General features: G+C 55.3%; 1 protein-coding gene across 1 annotated transcript in view; it reads left to right on the top strand.

The window, feature by feature from the left end:
- Positions 1 to 17,543, top strand: part of CDH4 (cadherin 4, type 1, R-cadherin (retinal)) — a 151,752-nt gene that overhangs the window by 57,182 nt on the left and 77,027 nt on the right. The window lies entirely within an intron of this gene.

The following is a 17,543-nucleotide window of genomic DNA, read 5'->3' as shown; positions in this document are numbered from 1 at the left end:
ACTGGGTAGGTCGGGGCAGGAGTGAGTTAAACTGTAGGACACCAGCTGGTGTCACAGAGAACAGCTTAGTGGGGAAACCCCACACGGTGTGAAATTGTGAGCGCGGTAGTCGGTGACACAGGAGTTTCCCAGCTCACAGCACAAAGCCGGCCCTCCTTCCCCGCCCCCAGGTGGGGACAGGGGCTTCCGGGCCTTTGCCTGCCCCGGAGTGGCCCGACTGGGGATGTCGCTGTGAAATGGAGGTAAGGACGTGGCAAAGCACTCGGCCATCGAAACCTCAATCTGGGCAGTTTCCCCGGACTCCCGCCTTCCAGGCCCATCTGCCAACCCCAGCCACTGCAATAGGGCTGTGTCCCCGCGTTCATGCCCCTCCACCCACCAGGCCCTCGCCGCATCTGATAATCACTTGTCATTTAGTGAAAAATTTTTCTCTAGTGATTGCTTGTTCATATAAATTTATGCTACAAGGAGACTTCCTGGTAGGCGACCACTGGGAAGCTGGCGTTTCTGCGAAGCAGCCACAGGCAGGGCAAGTGCTAATGCCGGCTGCTTGCTGCCCACCGCAGCCCAGAGCTGCCTGACTGTGTTCGAAGGGGCAGCGACCCTGAAGCGTCCGCAGCAGGACCCGCCCAGCCGTGTGGCTCAGTGGATAGAGCGTGGCCTACACTGAAGGAAGGGGCTGGGGTTCAGATCCTGGTCCAGGGCACATACTTGGCTTGTAGGTTCCATCCCCAGCCCTGGTCAGGGAGTATATGGAGGCAACCAGTCAATGAGTCTCTCTCTCTCTCTCTCAGAAAATTATCCTCAGGTGAGGATTAACAACAACAACAAAAATAGATACAGCAGGGCCTGAAGCTTAGCCCAAATGTTGTCAGGATTGAACAGACTGGGAAGGGAGTGAGCCTTCCATTGTGATTCGGTTCTAGTTAAAGGTTTGTGCTTGTTCTAGGTAAAGGTCACCTCTGGTGGGAACAGGTTGGTCTGACTCAGGGGGAACATTTTCAGTAAAAGGCAAAGAGTAAGTAGTTGAGGCTTTGCCGGCTGCCTTTGAGGTCTTTAAGGTGTGAAAGCTAACATAGGCAACATGTAAACAGAGGGGTGTGGCTGTGTGCTAATAAAACTTTATTTACAAACACAGGCAGGGGGCCAGATCTGGCCCCCATAGCAGGAAGGCTAGGGTGAGTGAGTGGGTTTATAATGAATACCCAGCACTCTCATCTGCTCACACACCAGAGGGCACGCGTGTGATGCTTGGCGGGTGTCTGGTGAGCCGTGCCGAGTGTCCTGCAGGCCTGGCTTTGTAGTTTCTCAGGTTGAGGATCCCAGTACCGACACATGGAACCTTCTTCCTCTGGGCCCAACCGTACACAGACCTGTAAAAGGTGCCAGAGGAGAGACGGCCCCTGTGGACAGAGCCCTCCCTCGAGGATGCCCAGGATCTGCCAGCAGCCCTTTGGGGAGGGCCACCTCCAGGCCAGAATGTCCATCTGAACAGGCTGTGAGTGCAGGGTGGGGTGTGGGTGAGGCCTGGCTGGCTGCTATGACGAGCATCCCCAGATATCCGAAACCTCACGTGGAGGCTTACTTCTTGCTCCTGTGGTCTCCTCAGGGCGTCCCTCAGGCCGAAGTGAGGGCCCAGCCACGCCAGGCTCTCCTGGGGCGCTTCATCTTCAGCAAATGGGAATGGGATTTCCGTTACGGTTTCTGTAAAAGATGTGTCTTTTCCAAATGGACTCCAAGTTATGATGTAAGAACTCAGCCCACAAACGCACGCTCATAGGCTCACTTCCTGCTTCCCTCCCCACCTTTCCCACGTTAATTTCTTCTCCCGCACGGACAGGTGTTTCCTTCCGGGTGCTTCTCACCTGTTACTGTGTCCAGGAGGCTGATGAGTTTCCTGGCCGCGGCCCCTGGCCCAGCTGAGGGAGCGGGAAGCGGAGCGAGGAGCATGGGGAGGTGCAGCTGGGATCCGCTCATTAGGGCGCTTCATTCTGACGGGACAGTTCGGGGCCATCCCTGGGTGCCCAGCGCCTGCGGGCACGGAGATTCTGAGGGAGGAGTCCGTTCACGTCGCAAGAACCACCAGGCTGTCAGCTCTCTGCTGCTCACTCTGAATTCGGCCCCTTCACTGTCCCTGGGATTCTTCCCAGGTGGACGAATGCAGGGCTTTGAAACCCAGGGCTTCTCTCGCAGGCGGAGTAGGCTTGCCTTCTGGCAAGACTCAGGGTGAGGATCAAGCAAGCTTTTTAAGAAGAGGTGCGTTTCCTAGCTGAGTCTAATCAGCAGCGTTCAGACTGTGTTAATGGGAGAGGTTGTCCAGGGCAGTGTGGGAACTGCCCCAGAGGATGGGAGGCAAGTCCTTGAATTCTGGAAGCAGGTATTTTAACAGACAGGACGTTGTGCAAACCCATCCTGGAGGCCTGCCAGGGAGCAAGGCCTGGAAAAGGACTCGGAAGGAAGCCCTGGCACAGGTGCTCAATGGGAAAGCAGCACGTGGCGAGGACAAGCAGGAGAGCATTTCTGGAGCAGGAGCTCAGGGGAGCACAGCCCGGGCCCTGGTAAAAGCAGCCCCTCACACGATCAATGCCGGTGAGCGCACGCGGACTGACACGGGGTTTTCTTCACGTTGCCTTGGTAAACGTGGCTCCCATTTCCTGCACATCGCTTCACATCCAGCCGCAGTATGTACTGACCTTCTGCACGAACGGAAACGGGCTGGGTCTTTGGGGCAAGCGCTCCATGACGTGAGCTGCGCTGGGGCCGGCCAGGGACACGGTGAGTCCCATGTGTGGCCCAGGTAGACTCTCCATGAATGTCCATCTGCACACGAGAGATGGCGCTCAGTGTGAGCCTACAAATGTTTTCTGGGTGACTGGGCAGTACACTTACCATGGGCCCACCTGGGGACCTCCTTGCTGGCACTCTGAAGGCACCCAGCCAACGTGAATGACGGACATGGTCATTGCTCACTGCCAATGGAGGCAGGTGGCTTGCCAAGCACACTGTCTGTGTGTCATGTCGTTCCCTTCCGTCCTTTCCCCGTTGTCCCAGGAGAAAAATCGAACTCCTTAGCCTGTCACACAGGCCTCCATGATCTGACTCTGCCCCAGATGCCAAACTCCAGCCAGGCTGGGCTTCTTGCAGCTTCCAGACTTGATCTTGTGCTTGGTTACCTGGAGGCCTGTGTACGAGCTCTGCCCTCAATCTGGAGTGTTTTCTCACTGCACCTGGCACCCCAGCCTGGCTCCTTCCCACCTCCTCTGAGAATGCCCCACTTCTCAGGACCCTGCCTTTCTCTGCCCCCCCCCCACCCCCCCCGCCATGGTGGCAGAGTTCTTGAAACTGTCTTGTCAGTGATTATCGGTCTGTCTTCTCCATAAACATTGAAGTCCTTGAGTAGTGTCATCAAGTTCTTTTTAAATGAATGAATGGTACAGCCCCATGCCACCTCCACCAGGCAGCCTTCCAGGAGCATCCTGAAGAATGCTAGGTGAGCTATACCATAGCTGACAATAATGGAATTGCAAGTTCTGCTTCTGGTAATGGTGGGATAGTGTATGTCAGACTAACACTCCTAAAACTATAATTATAAACTCTGGAGCAGGGGGGACTGTTAAAAAACTTTACAGTTCCTTGAGAGTGATCACTAGTGGGCAAAAACTGTGGGAACTCCACCCTTGAGAAGAAAGCAGCCCTGGTTGAGAGCTGTGTTTATGTGGCTTTCCCTCTGAGGGCACTCCTTGTCCTGCTTCAAGGGTGGCCAGTGTGCTCACTGGTTAGAGCGTTGGCCCATGCACTAAAGGGCGGCAGGTTCAGTTCCCAGCCAAGGACACGTACTTGGTTGCAGGTTCATCCCCGGCCCAGGTTGTGGAGCGTGTGGGAAGCAACCAATCGATGTGTCTCCTTCACATCAATATTTTTTTCTCTCTCTCTTCCCCTCTTCGTTCCCTCCCTTCCACTCTCTCTAAAAAGCAATGGAAAAAATATACTCAGGTTAGGAGTAACAAAAACAGAAAACAAAAAAAAACAGTCTTACCAGTCAGAGGAGTTGGAAGATGGGGTTAGAATGACATAGCAGCTGGAATGTGAAAGCATGAAGCCTACAAAATATGTAGCTAGAGGCAGAGACTCCCAAATCCATTTATAAACTCTGTCCAGATCCTTGGCTGCTCCTTGAACTATGCACACACAAGAGAGACCCAAAGAACCCAGTGAAAAACAACGGTGAGATGATTAAAAGAACTAAGCAGAGGTTTCAGCTGCTGCCTAATGCAAGGGAAACATGTATATTTCAGATCAGCCAAGTTAAGTCCCAGCTATAACAAAAATCGACATCCTTCAGAGGAAGATAACAGAGCCAGAATCTCTGCAATGATTCACAATGATCTGTATACAATAAAAAATTACTAGATATACCCCCCCCCCAAAAAAATGTGACCCATACTTAAGAGAAAAAAATGCCCATAGAATCTAATCGTGAGGTTTCCCAGATAGTGGATCTCTTATACATATGCTCAAAGACTTAAAGGAAAATATGGTCACAATGAATGAATACATGGAAAATCACAGCAGAAAAATAGAAACTCTAAAAGTATAACTAAATGGAAATGGTAAAACTAGAATGTATAAAATCTCTAATGAAAAACTCACTAGATGGGCTTATAAGTAGATTGTAGAAGGCAGAAGGAAGGCTCAGTGCATTCGAAGGTAAATCAGTAAAAATTATCCAATCTGGAGAATGGCAGGGCAGAGGATTGAAGCATAGAGTTTCAGTGAGATAAAGTCTGGTGACCTAATGTATGTCATTGGAGTCCCAGAGGGAGAGGAGAGAGAGATAAAAAGATAGAAAAAAAATGGTTGAAATTTCAAATTTGGTGGAGAAACAAACTTACAGATCCAGGAAATTCAGTGAACTCTGAGTAGGATAACTACAAAGAAAACCATACCTTGATCAGAGTCAAACTGATGAAATTAAAAAAAGAGAGAAAGCCTAGCCTATTTGGCTCAGTGGATAAGCATCAGCCTTCGGACTGAAAGGTTCTGAGTTTGATTCCAGTCAAGGGCACGTGCCCAGGTTGCAGGCTCAATCCCCAGTAGGGGGCAGCCAGTCAACGATTCTCTCTCATCATTGATGTTTCTACCTCTCTCTCCCTCTCCCTTCCTCTCTGAAATCAATAAAAATATATTTTTTTAAAAATAGAGAAAAATATTGAGAGTAGAAGAAAGATGTGTTACATACAAATTTGACAGTGATGAATGAGGGCTGGATTCTCTATAGGAATAATGGAGCCCAGCGTAACTCAGTGGTTGAGCATCAACCTATGAACCAGAAGTTCACGGTTCAATTCCTGAGCAGGGCACATGCCCGAATAGAGGGCTCGATCCCCAGTGTGGGGCATGCAGGAGGCAGTGATCAATAATTCTCTCTCATCATTGATGTTTCTATCTCTCTCTCCCTCTCCCTTACTCTCTAAAATAAATACATTTTTTGAAAAAAAGAAAGAATGAAGACCACTGGGCACTGGAATGACATTTTCAAATTGTAAGGTAAAAAGTGGTTGGCAGCCCTAACCGGTTTGGCTCAGTGGATAGAGCGCTGGCCTGCGGACTGAAAGGTCCCAGGTTTGATTCCGGTCAAGGGCATGTACCTTGGTTGTGGGCACATCCCCAGTAGGAGGTGTGCAGGAGGCAGCTGATCAGTGTTTCTCTCTCATCAATGTTTCTGACTCTCTATTCCTCTCCCTTCCTCTCTGTAAAAAAATCAATAAAATATATTTTTTTAAAGTGGTTGGCAATTCAGATCTGAAGGAAGAGATGGAGAGCACAGAAAAGATACATTTGTGGGTTCATATAAAAGATTATATTTTCCCCTTGATTTATTTAAAAGACAGCTGACTTAAAGCAAAAATATGTGGCACTGTATTATAAGGTTTGAATGGATGTAGATGTGATAAAGATGGCAATAAGGACCTGCTGAGGGAGGGGACTAGACATGCCCCAAACCCTGAACCAAGCCCTGCCTGTCGCATGGGATTGTCTGATGAACGCTGCACAGGTAACGGGACTTGCTCCTCTGACTGTGCACCTCCCCAGGTGCAAGGCGCCCTCCCCCAGGTGCAAGGCGCCCTCCCCCAGGTGTAAGGGGCCCTCCCCCAGGTGCAAGGCACCCTCCCCCAGGTGCAAGGCGCCCTCCCCCAGGTGCAAGGCGCCCTCCCCCAGGTGTAAGGGGCCCTCCCCCAGGTACAAGGGGCCCTCCCCCAGGTGCAAGGCGTACTCCCCCAGGTGTAAGGGGCCCTCCCCCAGGTACAAGGCGCCCTCCCCCTGGTGCAAGGGGTCCTCCCCCAGGTGCAAGGGACCCTCCCCCAGGTGCAAGGTGCCCTCCCCCTGGTGCAAGGGGTCCTCACCCAGGTGTAAGGCCCAGGTGCAAGGGACCCTCCCCCAGGTACAAGGCGCCCTCCTCCCGGTACAAGGGGCCCTCCCCCAGGTGTAAGGGGCCCTCCCCCAGGTGCAAGGGCCCTTCTTTCTGTGAGACGGGAGGCACGTCCACTTGCCTGCCACCTGCAGTGCAGGATTGCCTCCTTCCCAGCCCATGGGGAGCATCGGACACCGCCTACCCCAGCGTGGCTTCTGACAGCTCAACCCCGACACAAAGGTCCATGTGGGATCTTGCGCCACAGCAGTCAGCCGCCCCGTGACGACCAGTATACACCATGTTGAGACCTTGGGGAGTTCCTACCATCCCCGCCAGCGCCAGAGGGGACGGGAAAGCATTCGTGAGCAGAATGTGCGGCTCCTTTCTGTGTACCGTTCCATCTTAAACTGCTCTCATGACTAGATTTATGCCACTGAACGTTCCTTAAAAATGAGAGTAAAATCAAAATGCTGCAGAGGCTCAGATAATTTATCGGTGAATAGTCAATTGGATGTATTAATGTTTTAGATTTACCTTAGTGATTTCATAGTCAGAGGGTTCATCTGGTCCTTGAACTGTGGTCGCCCCCTGTGTGGGCAGGAGCTTAAGCACTTGCTGAGACTGGCCGCCTGGAATTGGGGTCCCAGCCACAGCTCCCACCAGCTGGGCTTCGGCCACAGCCACCAGGCCTCGAGTCCGCAGACCAGACGCCGCCTGTAAGTGCAGACACTCGCCGAGGGCCCCATGGGCCTCGATGCGCAGCCAGGCTGGAGTGTTCCGGAACTCAGTGAGCAGTGCCCGGTCGTCACGGGAGAGGTGGCTGTGAGGGTGGAGGCTCATTCCCGGGCCCACCGGTCTGGTTCCTCTTCTTCCACTAAGTCACCTCCAGGACAATTGGGACGTCATCAGGGAAACCACTTCCTGCCCCTGGGGTTCCCGCTAACGAGTGGGCGGGGCTGCGGAGGGTATGCGGGCAGGGCTGCCAGCGCCTTCCTGGGAAGGGGGTCCTCCGTTCTTCACGTGGTCCTCCCCTTTCTGGCGGGAGAGGATGATAATGACAGGAAGACAAACGACTCCGAGGTGGTGGACAGAGAGCAGGGCCCTCGCAGCCGGACAGCCACTGACACAGGAACACGCAGCAGGTCAGCTCGCTGTCCCGGGTTCGTCTCCCAGGTCCTGGCTGGCACCCAGCGATGGGTCAGGAGGTACCCGCACGCCCCCAGCGAGTGTCCCCTTGAAACAAGGACGAGGCGGCCTACAGGGCAATGCCTTCTGGGATGGTGACAAGACGCCCGATCTGGGCGGTTTATTCCGTGACTGCACCCTGCAGGAGGCCCGGTCGTGTTTCCGATGCTGTTCGGCATTTCCCATTGATTTCTTCCAAACCGCAGACATTTCACTCTAAAGACTCCTTTCTTCTGAATGACAGAGAACCCAGGGGAATGCCTGCTCCAAAGGCTCTGGGCATAGAGAGCCTCTTCCACTCACGGCGACCGGGCAGAGACCACATCAAAAGCAAAGCCAGGCAGTGGGGAGAGGCCAGGGAGGGCTGTGGGGAGATCAGACCTCAGCTGAGCTGCAGAAGGTGACTGAACGGGCTGCGGGGCAGCCTCCTGAGGACACTGGAACAGTCGGACTCTGGCTTCAAAGTGACTCTTAAAAACGATGCCCCAGTCTGGCCAGCGTGGCTCAGTGGTTCAACGTCAAGCCATGAACTGGGAGATCACGGTTCCATTCCCGGTCAGGGCACATGCCCGTGTTGCGATTCCCAGTGCGGGGCGTGCAAAAGGCAGCCGATCAATGGTTCTCTCTCATCATTGATGTTTCTATCTCTCTCTCCCTCTACCTTCCTCTCTGAAATCAATAAAAATATGTATGTTAACAAAAAAAAAAAACCTGAAAAACGGTGCCCCAGAAAGAGGCTGTGCTGATGGCTGGATTGTGGCCAGGTGCTCTGTTTTGTTTGCTGCTGGCTGATAGTGGCCTCCCCAGCACGGCAGGGAACCTCGCTGTGCCAACCACCGGGAAGGGACCCCGGCGGGGGCGGCCCTCAGTGTCTCAGACCCCGAGATGCCTAAGGAGGTGCTCGCTTCTGCTCTGAGCCATTCGGCCGTCGGGCCGTGCGACTGAGTTAGGCGTTTGATTTGGGCTTTGGGGATTCGTGAGCTGTAATGCTTATTTCAGTTGAGATGCTGATTTCATTTTCCTAAAATGTGGGGCAATAAAAACAAGAAAAGCCACGGAGCCTCTGTGTCTAGTAAAAGCAAAACTAAGCAGGCAGCTGAGCAGCACCTGGGAGAGCACCTGAAAGGAGGTGCCCCCCACACACACACTCACACACACCGCTGGCAGCCTCCCTCCCGCCCCCCTCCCCACGGGGAGCTCAGCTCTGCCTGCGCATCCACATCCGGAGGACGGCTGGGAGCTTACCTGAGCTCACGGCTTCAAGAACAGTCTGCACACCTGAAACGAGCGGGAAGAGAGCGCACGGCTGAGGGTTCCGTGTCTCGGCAGCAACCTGCTGTCTCCGCTGTGACTTGCTCTGAGGCTTCTTTGTCCCAAGAGGGCAGGGCTGGGCACACAGCATTTTCAATTCGCCTGTTGCCTCTGGGAGGCAGCATTGACCATCCGCTGTGGCCAACCTGGGATGGACCAGGCCTGGCACTTTGCTTTTGGAAGTGAGTGGCCAGATCAAGGTTGGGCTTTCCATTAAGACTAATAGAATCCAAAGAGGGTAAAGGGGCAAATGGTGACGAAAGGAGACTTGACTTGGGATGGTGAGCACACGACACAGTATACAGGTGATGTATGATAGAATTGTACACCTGAAACTATATAATTTTATTAACTAACTTGAGGCCCAGTGCATGAAATTCGTGCACTGAGGGGTGTCCCTCAGCCCAGCCTGCACCCTCTCCAATCTGTGACCCCTCGGGGGATGTCCAACTGCCGCACATCAGGCCTAAACCAGCAGTCAGACATCCCTCTCACAATCCGGGACTGCTGGATCCTAACCGCTCGCCTGCCTGCCTGATTGCCCCTAACTGCTTCTGTCTGCCAGCCTGATCACCCCCTAACTGCTCCCCTGCCGGCCTGATTGATGCCTAACTGCTCCCCTGCCAGCTTGGTTACCCCTAACTGTCCTCCCCTGTGGGCCTGGTCACCCACAACTGCCCTCCCTTGCTGGCCTGATCGCCCACAACTGCCCTCTCCTGCAGGCTATCTTGTGGTGGCCATCTTGTGACAATGTGAGGGTGGCCATCTTGTGACAACATGTGGGCAGCCATCTTGTGATGACGTGGGGGCAAGACGCCATCTAAGCTTTTATTAGTATAGATGTTACCCCCAGTAAATTCATTTAAATTTTTTTTTACTTCAGAGAGGAAGGGAGAGGGAGAGAGAAAAACATCAATGATGAGAGAGATTGGCTGCCTCCTGCACACCCCCCACTGGGGATCGAGCCCACAGCCAGGCACGTGCCCTTGACTGGAATCAAACCTGGGACCCTTCAGTCCACAGGCCGACACTATCCCATGAGCCAAACCAGTCAGAGCCATTTAAAAAATTTTTTAAAGAACAATGTAATCCAAAGGTGACATAGATTGCAAGTTTCACATGCAGATTTGGACGGGGCTTACACCTATTCATAATGCTCAGTCCTAAATTGCTTGGTAAAGGATGACAGGTAGATAGTACTAGTACATCCGTAATCATTTAGGCCAGTATTATCTCTCTGACCATCTTTCCACCCTTCGACTTACTCATCCTTTCATCTATCTATGCATCCATCACTCATTGATCCGTCCTTCCACTCACCAATTTATTATCCATCCATCTGTCCATTTGTCCATCCATCATCCATCCATTCGTCCTTCCACCCATCAATTTATTATCTGTCCATTTGTCTGCCCATCCACCCATCATCCATCCTTCTATCTGTACATTCATCCATCTGCCCCTCACCCACCCACTCCTCCACCCATTCATCTGTCCACTTGTCCATCCATCCATCTACCCACCAATTTGGCCATTTGCGTACCCCCCCTCCGCACTCCCACTGCTCCTGGCAGCAGCAGGACCTGAGGTCAGAACTTGGGCACAGCCACAGCGACACTCCTGCTGCTTTTTCAAGACACTCAAGCCCTTTGAGGTAAAGGACAAACTGAACAGGCAGAAACCCTGCAGCAGTACTTTCCACCCTTAAATCGTTTCAGCGTTTGAAAGCTCCCCGATGAGGATGAAGGTAATATGTTGGTGACCGTGGTGGGCAATTCTTCCAGGGGGTTGGGGACAGCCATTCCATTTGGTGTGACTCTAAGCCTATAACACTCTGACTTGACAATGAGGCCGACCCCCAAGGAGGGCGCTGGGCCAGAGAACATGTCCAGATTGTCTTCCTAAAGCATCAACAGCAACAGAAATGTGGGCTGATCAAAGAACCGTGTGTGTTTCTTCGGATTCCTCCTTGGAGGAAATGTTAGTGTTTTAGAGGATAGTCCATCCTGGGTCAGAGGAAAAGGGACCCACCTGGTCACCGAAGAGGCATTTGTTACCCATGGACTCTGCCATCGTTGAGGCACAGCGGTGGCCACACATTCGTGGCCCCATCCTGTCTTTGAGAGCTGACCCCGTGATGGTGGAGACAGAAAAGAGAACGGAAACTGTCAGAACCTGGAAGGAACCATGAGAAAAACAACCCAGGGATGAGACGGGCCGGAATGGGCAGGTGGGGGGCGGGGAGCAGGTGCTTTAAATGGGGCACGTCAGTGAAAGCTGCTCCAAGGAGCCACTGTTGAGCTGCTGCAAGACTAACAGCTGGCTGTGCAGCGACCAGGCAGCGAGAGCAAGTGCAGGCCTGAGCTTGGCACACCACAGGGCGGAAGAATGCGGCCAGCAAGCCGAGGCGGTGGGAGATCGGGCCCGTGAGGAGGGCCGGAGGCAGGTCACACGGGGCTTCTGGAGGCCCATCTCAGGGTAAGAAGCCTTGAAGAACGCCATCGGGTTTGCTGGCAGCGAGAGCAAGTGCAGGCCTGAGCTTGGCACACCAAGGGGCGGAAGTCTGTGGCAAGAATGCGGCCAGCAAGCCGAGGCGGTGGGAGAGCAGGCCCGTGAGGAGGGCCGGAAGCAGGTCACACGGGGCTTCTGGAGGCCCGTCTCAGGGTAAGAAGCCTTGAAGAACGCCAACGGGTTTGCTCTCTGCCGGGCGCCCTCAGGTGCCGTGTGGGGGTGGAAGTATAAGGACAAGAGCTGCTCCAGAGCACAGGGAAGGAGGGAGTCGCCCAAGAGTGGACGTGGGCCTGGGCAGGACCAGAGAGGGTCGGTGAGGAGAGGAAGGGTGGGGGAGCCCAGCGAGGTAGGTGGGAAGCGTGGGCAGGACCCAGACCTTGTTCAGGAGGTGGGAGGTGGAAGAGAGGGAGACCTTGAGGCTGGTTCTCGGACCTGCAGCCTGGGAAGTGTGTTAAAATGCAGATCCCAGGCCCTGCTGTCCTGGCTGGGCTGGGGAAGGTGCGTCACTGAGGCCCCTGTTTTCCCAGTAAGGCCCAGCCTGGTTCTGTGCAGCCAGCAGCTTCTGCCCCTGAGGAACCGGGTTGGGATGGGGCGTGGTCCTCTGGTCCACACCCACCATGTCTGGCCCCACTCAGCGGGTCACTGGCTGACATCTGCCTCCTGGCGAAGCTGGAAGCCAATAAAAATGAGCCCCTCCGACCCTGTCTCATTGAGAACCAGAGGCCGAGGGTCCTCTGAGCTCTTCCTGAGCCTCGGTCCTCTTAATGCAAAATTGAAAAGCTTTTCATGTGGTTAAATACACGCCAGCAACTGTCAGAGCCGTGGTCACTAAGGATTAATTGTATAGCTGGACCATTTCTGATCAACTGTTACTTATAATTAGCCCCAATAAACATTTCTGAATAATCAGATAGTATTTGAATGTCTTAAATGAAGTCAGTACCGTCTTATGACTTCTGTCAGGAGGTCAGAGCACAGAGGCGGCCCATGGGTCTGGCTGGGTGAGTGTGGGCCGGTTGACACCAGCTGTTGTCCTCGGGGGAAAGGTCCCATGGGTTTCAGAAAGTAGGAGCATTGTTTTCGACATTCCCGTGAATATCAGGAGAATTTGAGCGAGCTGTCCGCATTCCAAAGTCAAACTCTAAATAAAGACCCAGGATTCTGCCCAGAACTCCCCATTCAGGCAGCAGCCGCCCAGGCCTGAGGGTGGGGCCTCGCCCCCTGGGGGTTGGGGAGGGCATTGGCCAGCGCACACATCCGGGGCCTCGTCCTCCCCACCGGGATGTGGACACCACCCGGTCCTGGAGGCAGGCTGCTGGGGTGACTGCAGACGTGGGTGCTGGCTCAGTGGGAGGGGCCCCCCCACCGTGTGCAGGACCCCATTGCTGTCAGCGGCTGCAGGCGGCCCTGTGGCCCCGCTAGACCCGTGCGGGACACACAGTGTTAGTGCGTCACGTGTACTCTGTGCTGTATTCTCACAACAGTGAGCGAGAGGAAGTGCTGCGAAAAGAAGTATAAAAAGAGAAAACACATTTACGGCACTGTGCACGTTTATTGAAAAAATCCTGCACAGCTCAAGCCTATGTTGTTCAGGGGTCAACGGCATAAAAGAGTTAAACTTCTGGTTTTGTCCCTGAGTCCTTTGTCACAGAAGTTACCGAAAGAGCACGTGTTCTCTCATGGGTTTGTTTTTGTAGGGCGAGGACAATAGGGTACAGATGTTAAGGGGGGGGCGGGGGGTGCAGGTGGTGAAAGCCAGCTTGCAAACCGCCCGCCTGCCTTTAGGTCCGAGAGCCGCCGAATAGCAGCGATGGGGCCGGACGGAGTTCATCTCCACATTGAGCCCCTGCAGGCCGAGTCCTCATCCCGGGCGCATGTGCACAGGCCACAGCCTCAGAGCCTCGGGATGCCGATGTGGGGTTCGATGCCGCAGCAGGTCTGATGTGGGGTTCGATGCCGCAGCAGGTCTGATGTGGAGTTCGATGCCGCAGCGGAGCAGACTGGGGGGCGGCTGAGGAAACACTGCCTCACCCTTCACTCTGGCAGCTGTTTAATTTCCGGGGCAAAAGGTGACGGAATGAAGGTGGGAATCTTCGTCCCAACCATGGCAGCTGTTCAGGGTGCCACTGTCCAGGGCACACGTGTGCCGTCCCACACGTGGGCACAGATTCTGAGTCGGCGCCCATGAGGCCGGGCGGGGCGGGCAGAGTGGCATCTGGCCCCAAGGACGAGCTCAGGGCCATCTCCTCCCGAGACCAGTTCGGGGCGTGGACAGGGCTTGGGCTCCTGAAACCAGAACTGCACTTTGGAGAGCACAGCTCTTTTTAACTGCCCAGAGGCCCTCTAATAGCAGGTTGCTAAGAAACCGCCACAGGAGACGATTTAGAAAACGTCTCATTTGTTTTGATGTATATGAGTCTCCAGCGCCATGGAAACAGCACTGCCGCCCCCAATGGAGCACTGCGGGGGCGTGGGGGGAGGAGGGGGGGTCCTGGGAGGGACTCCAGGCGTCGGTGGGTCAGCCAGGCTGGGGTCGCCTGTGCAGAGAAGCCAACGTGGGAAAGTCCGTGCCGATGGAAGAAAGAGTGGGTGTTGTCAAGCCCACAGCCTCCGTGTTCTAGAACCGCAGGAAGGACCAGCCTCGCCCTGCCCAGCCGGAGTCGGGGTTCGATTGGACAGTCCAGCTTCGGGCTTTGCTCTCGGCAGCTGGTACCAGGGTGCCCAGACCCATACAGTGTCTGAGTTTGAGGCTGTTCAAGCTCAAATCGCTGGATGCAGAATCTCCCTCCCCATCTGCTCCTCTCCGCCGGGGTCCACAGGCCCTTGTCCCCTGTGAGGCTTGGCAGCTCCTGCCATCCGGGAGAGCAGCGGCCTGGGCTGTGATCGTGTGTGTGAAGCAGCCACATAGTAATGACCAAACAGCATTCAGAAAAGTAAACAGAAGCAAGAGGACAGACAAGCTGAGGAATGACAGCCCTCAGGCTCAAGGGACCGGACAGCAAAGCCACTGGGAAATGTGCTGAGTCGAGAGGATGAGCAGGGCGCTGGGCACTTTGAAATACAGGCAGGAGGTGACGGGGAGTTCTGTCTGCACCTGGAACTTGATCAGCCCTCGGATGTCTCGAGCTGCTCAGCAAATCCAGAGACTCACAGCCAATCATGTCATCTGTCACTGTGTTAAATAGCATCCACCCAGCGTTCCGCCTGCGGGCATGGCCGGACGCAGGCTCCAGAACCGTGCTGGCTGGGCTGAGCTGGGCTGGGCGCCACCTCGGACGAGCCTGCCACAGACACAGTGATCCTGGCCGGGGCGCGTCTCCAGCGTGAAAGTGGCCGGTGAGCCAGCTCGTCCCAGTCCAAACCGCAGTGTGCGGGAGGCGGCTAAGTGCAGGGAAATTCACTCCTGCCCCATCAGGGTCACTCAGAGGTGGTGTAGCTGACTGCACGCCCGTTACAGTAGCTCAGAAAGCATGCCCCGGCCAGGTGGCAGGTGCCACGGGGAGGCCACAGTGGCAGGGCTCTCACCCCACAGCGCTCTGGGTTCAGGAACACTGTGTCTTCTCCACCTGTCACCAAGGAATCCCCACTCCCAGAATCCAACTTTGCCTTTGAACCTAACGGGTACATCTGTATCCTGGGCCTGTTTTCAATGAGGGAAGGGAAGAACACAGCTGAGGGCACACTGTCACCTGGTGCCTGCGTCAGGACGAAGCCTCTGCGCAGCCTCATTTTGAGAGGGTGGCACGTTAAGGACCAGCTCTCAGTCTAATGATGTGGAGGATTTCCTGCAGTCCCAGCGCTGCCCTTCCCAGATCTCAGTACGTCTCGGCACATTAGGGGAATGTATAAAACTTCATTCCTAATGAGATTTGCAACAGAAGAGCAATCCGGCACGGCTCTCAGAGCGGCTTCTCCAGCACCACGCTCCCTCCCAGTGCTGGCAGCCCTGCCCGCGGTCACACGGTCACGCTGGCCCGTCGCCCTTCCCAACTCCTCCTCCCCGCTCTCCGCCTTCAGCTGGATGCTACTGCTCCCAACGCTGTTATTTAAACCAACTCGCCTTTTACACTAAAGTTTACTTTAAAGGACATTTTACATAACCATCCACTGTCACTGGGCCTAAAGAGACTGGAACCCTCAACACGGCAGCAAAAATGACATTATCGTTTAAACCATCGTCACCGACAAATATCACAGCCTGGGGAGTGAATGTCAACAACGGGGGCAGCGGTGAGCAGTCCCCTGGCTGAGGACTTGCACGTGGAAGCACAGTGTGTGGATCTGATTCTGCCCCGGGAGGTGGCGCGCCTCCCGTCACAGCTCGGAGGGTCTCCGGGAACGATGGCCGGCTGGCTCGGCTCAGAAATCAACTTGTAGCCCTGAATGTTGTGGGAAACTGTACATATCACCCAGGAAGACAAGGGGATCTGTTTCTTCACAGATTTCAGAACTAAAAGCAAACCAAACCCCCAGTCGGAGGAGCCCAGTCAGGCGACACCTCCTTTAAGGTGCAGCAGGTGTGCCCACAGCACGGACCAACCAGGTCTGCGCGTGGGGGAGGGAAGGCGGAGTCTGGCATGGGGATGGGCAGCGGGGCAGCTGGAGGTGAGGAGACCAAGGCTAGGCCTCCTGCTTGAAGGCCGAGGAGTGGACAGAGAGTGGTGGCCCCGCCAGGACGGGTTCTGCGTCGCCCGGGAGCAGCTTGGACAGGGCAGAGCCTTGACTGCGTGCACACAGCACAGCAGCAAGTGCACAGCTACCGGGTCTCCAGTGGGGCGGGGCGGGGCGGTGGACAAGGAGGCTGGGCCAGGCTGAGAACGTGGTCTAAGTCTCTGGGGCTGCGGCGGGTTCTGTCGGGAGAGAGGTGATCTGGGTTTCGTTTTAAAAGATCCCTGTGTGGGTTGCTGCCAGTGCCCTTGGAACAACCACCCATGTGACCCCGGGTTTCTTGCTCACCTCGGGGGTCTGGCTGGGGCTGGGCTGAGCGGGTCTGGGAACCTCCAGGGGACCCAGGCCATCCTGCAGACAGAGGGCAGCTCTGGCCAGGCAGGGCACTGGCTCACCCAGGAAGGCGAGGGCCATCGGCATGGATGCCAGCAGCCTCGTGTTGTTGAAGTCGCCCCCCACCCCCCATCAAGGGCAGCAGGGGCGGGGCGGGGCGGTGTGCTAGCTGTTCTCATCCCTGTCCTCGGTGTCGTCACTGCTGGCTCCCATGTGCGCCCTGGTGGCTCTCCTTGTGGCAGGTTCCTGAGACTCTCCCAGCAAACACTGGCCCAGCCAGAGGCAGCAAGAGAGGGCATGCTTAGAGTTTGCCGGGCACAGAATTCTGGTTTTGCCAGAAGTAGAGGTTCCGGAGGTCTGTGGCCACAGTGTGAGTACCTAGCATGGCTGCACTGCCACTCCCAGGAGGAGGGTGGGGAGTTAACATTAGGTGGCCTTTTACCTCAATAGAAAAAGAATTGCTAGGCCAAGCTAGGCAACCTAAAATAAAATCTACCCCCCTCCCGCCCCCCGCTTATTTTAAGGAATTCGTCTTTTAAGTAGGACATGCTGAGTCGAGCCTGCAGCTCCCTGTATAGCGTGCGTTTCTCAGGACCTTTTGCCGCGAGGAACAAAGCCAACAAAATCAACCCATTGAAAAGGGAAAAGAGATGGAAAAATGTTCACGGTCTAAGGGTGTGGGGGCCCAGCCTCACCAGTGCTGCTGCGTGAGTGGCACCCACCGTCCCATGGGTAAGCCCAGCAGCACCCACGCAGGGCCCCCCGGCCTGCAGCCCGGCCAGCTGTCCTGAAGACGGTCCACGTGGGGCTCCTGCTTGACGCCCTGGGTGGTTTGGCCACATCCCCTGGGCACTCCCAGCAGTTTCCCCACTGGGCACCACACCAGCCTTCCATGGTCCCTGGGTTCATGGGCTCTCAGGTGGCTGCCTCCACTGCTCCCATCCCTGGTAGCAGAACTCAGACTGGGACTGGGCGCGTGTGATGGGGGCAGGGGGGGGGGGAGTGCCCCGTAGAAGAGGAGGGAGGGGAGCAGGCAGGTGGGTGGGGAGGAAGCTAAGCGAGGGTGTGGTCTCAGCGGAGCCCAGCCTTGGCCTGCCCCTCAGCCCCGGCCCACCCCTCCTAG

Source organism: Myotis brandtii, unplaced genomic scaffold (assembly GCF_000412655.1).
Source record: "Myotis brandtii unplaced genomic scaffold, ASM41265v1 scaffold915, whole genome shotgun sequence".
Classification (NCBI taxonomy): Eukaryota; Metazoa; Chordata; class Mammalia; order Chiroptera; family Vespertilionidae; genus Myotis; species Myotis brandtii.
Note: the sequence above shows the minus strand (reverse complement) of the source record. Positions and strands in the feature narration are given on the sequence as shown.